Genomic DNA, 6285 nt, shown 5'->3' with positions numbered 1-6285 from the left:
ATCAAAGGACTTAGACTGTTTTTTCCCATGTAAATTTGTTGCACAGAAAGTCTAAATATGTGCGACTTTTGCTTTAGAGGATTTTGAGAACATGATGCATTCTAGTCTATTTTAGTGCATTCTAGTCTATTTTAGACTGAAAAATGCATTGGTGCTGAATTTATCAAAAGCGACATTTTGGCGACAAGTCGCATTGGCTTAAAGTATGCTGAACTGTCAGACCATGTTGGAGCAGGTTTAAATACAGTCTAAAGCATAGATCCCGAAGTCCGTGAGCAGAATTTATCAAGAGCCGTGCGACTTGATAAATTAGGTGCACAGTAGACCAGACTAACCCTCTGTAGGTTTGTCTATATTGATGCGGGGAAATAGACAACTTTGATTAATCTCCCCCACTGTTTTGCAATTGCTTTCATCAGAACATTTTCAGTATTTCATACTGAAAAAGCCAGTAAAAAAAAACTGGCCACTAGGGGTCCCCATCTCCTGGGACACACATCAGTCCTGCAGTGGTCATCAACACGTCATGGACACCAAGAGTGATTGACAGAGCTGCAGGCAGGTCCAGAGCTGCTGTGCTTCCTCCCGACCCTCTGAGAGTTAGGGAGGGGGAGGAGTCATCACCCTGAGGAGAAGCGGGACACACTCCATGCCTCTGCATGGCACAGAAACCTCACTGGGCAATGAAGGCAAGTAAATAAAGATAATTCTGAGAGAAATATAGGTTGTAGATAGATGGTGTTGTATTTGGAAGACATTACGGTAGCTGTTTTTTCTATCCCTTTTAAAAGGAAATGTATGACTAGAGCCAGATACTGAAACATTTTTTTCCAGTCTGTTTCTATTTTGTGATTGAAATTTTTTTTTTTTTTTGTAAATTATGGGCAGCCATATTGCCGGATCTGGTTTTAACAGCAGTTAGAGACATGCTTTACTGCAGGACCCATGGGCATGGATTTATTTGGTAAGTAAAGTCAGTTAAGGTGAATGATTGCTGGCACTACGTTGTCTGCACTGGTCTATATGGACAGTGGGTGCAGGGATTCCAGCACACAGACAAATCGTGGGTGTTGCTCTATGAAATCAGTGCAGATCAATTCTTCGTAGACAGTAGAAAAAGTTCATGGCACTCAACCTCTGTATGGAAGTATCTTAAAAGTCAAAAGTGCAGGACGATACAAACACAGGTTCACTTCATCAGAACCTGAGGGAAGCGCACCTGCGTGAAACGACTGTAATTCCAAGCCAGATCATGGGCATCTGGTGCTTTTATCGCCCTGCACTTTTACTACTTTTTGGATACTTTTAATAAAGAAATCTTTTTTTTCTGCACAGTGTGAGTGCCATGAACTTTTTCTACTGTCTACATAGATTTATTCGGCACACCTAATAAAACGGTCTTATACAGCCCAGAGTGTTAAACAGAAATCTATTAGCACTTTTAGATGTATACCTTGATCTGAATGCTGGCAATGTGGAAGAGAGCACCTGTTCATTCCCTCTCTCTCTTCTGATCATTACATGCTTGGCGTCCCGAGCGTAGGAAGCCGCAACAGCTGATGGGAGCTCTCTTTTACGATTAACGTTTTGAACATTAAAAGGGGTACTCCGCTGCTCAGCGTTTGGAACAAACTGTTCCGAACGCTGGAGCTGGGAGCTCCTGAATAGTCCCGCCCCCTCATGTTGTCAGACCCGCCCTCTCAATGCAAGTCTATGGGAGGGGGCGTGACGGATGTCACGCCCCCTCCCATAGACTTGCATTGAGGGGGCAGGGCGTGATGTAATGAGGGCGCGGGGCTATGACATCACAAGCTGCCGGCTCCGGCGTTCGGAACAGTTTGTTCCAAACGCTGAGCAGCGGAGTACCCCTTTAAGCCTCCCATTGCACAATATTTTTAGGCGAGTATTTGTACCCCCCCCCCCCCCATACGACTACTCCAACCATCGGTCTCCACACAGGGGAGTTCCCTGTATTGTGTTTTTACTCCTGACCAGTTACAAGACAAGAGCAGACTTGAAGTGTGACATATTTAGGCTGGCAGCACTATCATAGGGCACAAATCGAGCATAGTCTTATCAGTGATTGTGAAGGAAGCGGTCATAAAGAATACAAACTGCATTTTTTTTTACTTTTTTTTATTCATTGCATAAATCAACAGTATACACACAGAAATGAAAAAACAGTTGAATATGCACTGTAATTATCGTTAAAGGATTTAAAAAGGATCTTAAAACATACATTAAGATTATTTTCTGTCCATCGACAGACAGTGCACAAACATTTCCTAAACCAGTACATAAAAGCTGTCTCCTGTCACGTTTCAGTCAGTCAGGTGAGGGTCATGTCATATTTAGTCTCTGTTCTGTAGAAAGAGCACAATACAATTATTAAAAAATAAATAAAATAAAAAATTTCGGAATAAAAAAAGTCACTCAAAAATCATCAACCAAGGACTACATACAATAACCGTCTGCAGTGAGAGGGGAAGAATAAGCCTCTACTTTGAGGATCAGTTCTTATTCCTCCTACTTTAGGATTTATTTCCCTAAATAATGTAAAAAAAAAAAAGAACCTGTTAGGAGTTTCATAATGCAAGAGGCACAGGCATGTCAGAGGAATAAGTGTTTAAAGGGGTACTCCAGTGGAATTTTTTTTTTTTTTTTTTTTATATCAACTGGTGCCAGAAAGTTAAACAGATTTGTAAATTACTTCTATTAAAAAAATCTTAATCTTTCCAGTACTTTTTAGCGGCTTTATACTACAGAGGAAATGCTTTTTTTTTTTTTTTCCCCTCTTCTGTCACAACCACAGTGCTCTCTGTTGACCTCTGCTGTCCATTTTAAGAACTTTCCAGAGCAGCATATGTTTGCAATGGGGATCTTCTCCTGCTCTGGACAGTTCCTAAAATGGACAACAGGGGTCAACAGAGAGCACTGTGGTCCTGACAGAAGAGAAATCCAAAAAGAAAAGCATTTCCTCTGTAGTATACAGCTGCTAATAAGTACTGGAAGGATTACGATTTTTTTTTTTAATAGAAGTTATTTACAAATCTGTAACTTTCTGGCACCAGTTGATTAAAAAAAAATAAAATAAAAAAAGGTTTCCACTGGGTACTCTATTGAAGAACATCTTATCCCTTACGCACAGGAGGAAACTGCGTTTCATGCATGAAACTCCTGGCAGTTTCTCTTTAAAGGGGTACTCCCGTGGAAATGTGTTTTTTTTTTTTTTTTTTTATCAACTGGTGCCAGAAAGTTTAACAGATTTGTAAGTCAATGCATTTCTTTTTTTGGATTTCTCTTTAGTATACAGCCCCTAAAAAGTACTGGAAGGATTAAGATTTTTTAATAGAAGTGATTTACAAATCTGTTTAACTTTCTGGCACCAGTTGATAAAAAAACCACGGGAGTAACCCTTTAACTCTTGTGAATGTTCCTCTGTTATCCCTCCTGGAATTGTATGAATACACTGGTGAAGGTGAATGGTTATCAATCAGTGAAAACAGTAACAAGACTGTAAAGGGGGCACGCCCTATTAACCAGCAGTAAAGCCAAGGAGGAATAAAAGAAACCATACAGTTCTTATTAAAAAAGCTAATATATTTACATAAACTTACCAAAAGAGCTTAAAAAGGTGTTTTTACAACAATTACTCCCCAAAACCCCAAAGTGCAGAATTATGTACGTTTTACCTAGCAGACTAGAAGCATAATACTTGTTCCAGTACATGCTCTTTAAAGGGGTACTCCGCCTCTAGACATCTTATCCCTAGAGCTCTGCACGTAATGACGGGCAGTATAGGGGCCGGAGCATCGTTACGTCGCGGTTCCGCCCCTTTCAATACAAGTCTATGTGAGGGGGCGTGGCGGTCGTCACGCCACCTCCCATAGACTTGCATTAAGGGGACGGGCCGTGATGTCACGAGGGGCGGAGCCATGACGTCACGCTGCTCCGCTCTGTGTTGTAATGAGAGCGGGTGCCGCAGCGGGGATCCCTTTGGATAGGGGATAAGATGTCTAGGGGCGGAGTACCCCTTTAAAAGGTGTTCTCTAAAAGCACTGCTTCTAAGACCTCATTTACATGGCGGAATTTCAGAGCGGAATTAGTTGGAAAAATTTAGCTCAGAAATTCTGTTGCAGCTGAGTCCCATTGTTTTCAAGGGGATCCTGCTGCAGCGTGCACATAGCTCAATTTCCAGTTTTGGCCTCTGCAGAAAGAATTGACACTTCATTTCTTTCTGTGGAACCTACTCATTTCTGAGAGGTCCTAGTGCATGTTCTGCGGAATGCCCAGGCTGATATTCTGCAGTGTGAGCACAGCCTAAGAAAGAAACAATGTCCCAATGTCGATATGGCGGTATCTGAAGGAAATCCATTTTGCAGCAGAAATACCGCCAAATACACGCGCAAACCCTTTAGAGTGAATAAATAGTATGAATTTTCAGGTCAACTTTCAAAGAAAAATGGGATCTTAAAAGGAAAGTGTCCGCAATATCTAAAGTCTAGAGCATTGTTTCCCAACCAGGGTGCCTCCAGCTGTTGCAAAACTACAACTCCCAGCATGCCCAGACAGCCAAAGTCTGTCTGGGCATGCTGGGAGTTGCAGTTTTGCAACAGCTGGAGGCACCCTTGTATGGAAACCACTGGTCTATAGACATCTATGCACTTTTTTATTTTTAATTGTTGATTTATTTCCTAAATGGTCAAAATAGTCTTGGTCTGACAAGCAGCTCAATGGTAAGGAATTTTTAACAAAGAACACAAGCCATCAGACGGAATTTCCAAGCAGAATCTGTTGGAAAAATTTAGCTTGTAAATTTCGTTGTTCCATTGTGTTCAATGGGATTCTGCTGCACCGTGCACATGGCAGAATTTCTGGGGCGGAATCATCTGCGGTGGAAATTCAAATTCCGGACTAGGCATCAAGAATGAACATGTCAGTTATTTCGGTGGAGTCCATTTGGAAATGCATTGGAGTCTATGGAGATTGCGCACTTTTTGAGCAGTCCTAGCGCTGGTCTGTTCTGCTTGTGCCTGCTGAATGTCTGGCTGGAATATCCGCCGTGTGTATGGGGCCTTAGGATATAAAAGCCTTTGAAAAAGCATAGCCCATGACCTTTAAAGAGGTACTCAGCCCCTACACATCGTATCCCTATCCAAAGGCTGCCACGCCCCCTCCCATAGACTTGCATTGAGGGGGCATGACATCACGAGGGGCCGGGGTCGTGGCATCATGATACTCCGGCCCCTGTATCACCCGTCAGACACGGAGCAAACTTTGATTGCGGATGTTCCCATCGGCAGGACCCCCACGATCAGACATCTTATCCCCTATCCTTTGGATAGGGGATAAGAAGCCTAGGGGTGGAGTACCTCTTTAAAAGGAGCATCTATTATTTCTACAAACTTTGGACATGCCAGACAGCGCTCAGACCCCCTTTATCTAAAACTTAACCCCTGTACTGTGGATAAGGGATAAGTTTTTCTGTACTGATCAGGCATGGGAATTCTCTTCAAGAAAATTAGATGCTTGGAACAAAGTCTCTGCAGATCAGGATAGTAAAACTAAAAAGGAAATCATTATGGAAAGCTAAAAAGGGCCATGTGGCCTTTTCTAGTCAATCAACTTCTCAAAATTTTTTTTTTTTTTACATTTTTAATTTTTTTATAGCTATCATTTTTATTCTTATGCCTTTTTCCTGTGCTTTCCTTTTGCGACACTATATGAATCCTTACAGAATGTCACTTGTGATGATTCCAATCATGTAACTAACAATGAATGGTGCAGATTTTCTATTTGCCATTGCAGACTGGCTTTGTATGACTTATCTGTAGGAGGTTATTCTGCACCAGTCACACATCCTGCTCACAAAGCTTCCACTGGCTTAATGGTTGCGTTAAGTTACATCCACGTCAGGACAAAGGGTGGGTGGAAAAATAGGTTTCCCACACTATAGATATAGAAAAACCATTATAAGTACAGAGGCTATGAATGGCTGTCAGAGGTTGCCACATCCTTTATATGAGACAGGTAGTTAATGTATCTAGATGTCTGTTTCATAAGGAGTTTTTAATCCTTAAATGGGAACTCCTGAAATTTTTTTTTAGTTTCTCTTATATGCCTGGACTGCCGCAGGTAAAATGACAAGCCTTCACTTCTGCCATGGAAATTGCTCTGCCGTTCTCTACCAGCTTTTGGTGCCCAACACATCACACTGCGCTGATCTAGTCACTGGCCGCAGCAATGTCCCACCTTGAACAGCGATTAGGTAATAGGCAATGTGCC

General features: G+C 41.9%; 1 protein-coding gene across 2 annotated transcripts in view; it reads right to left on the bottom strand.

The window, feature by feature from the left end:
• Positions 1–2119: 2119 nt before the first annotated feature.
• Positions 2120–6285, bottom strand: part of RBM45 (RNA binding motif protein 45) — a 38038-nt gene continuing 33872 nt past the window's right edge. Inside the window, exon 10 of one of the 2 annotated variants that reach the window (XM_056533215.1) lies at positions 2120–2546. The gene's annotated coding sequence lies outside the window, so the exon portion shown is untranslated. The remainder of the gene's footprint in view (positions 2547–6285) is intronic. The other variant, XM_056533214.1, reaches the window with a different exon arrangement.

The sequence above is a fragment of the Hyla sarda genome, chromosome 8 (assembly GCF_029499605.1).
Source record: "Hyla sarda isolate aHylSar1 chromosome 8, aHylSar1.hap1, whole genome shotgun sequence".
NCBI classification, from domain to species: Eukaryota; Metazoa; Chordata; class Amphibia; order Anura; family Hylidae; genus Hyla; species Hyla sarda.
The sequence above is the reverse complement of the archived record's forward strand: the minus strand, read 5'-3'. Positions and strand labels throughout refer to the sequence as shown.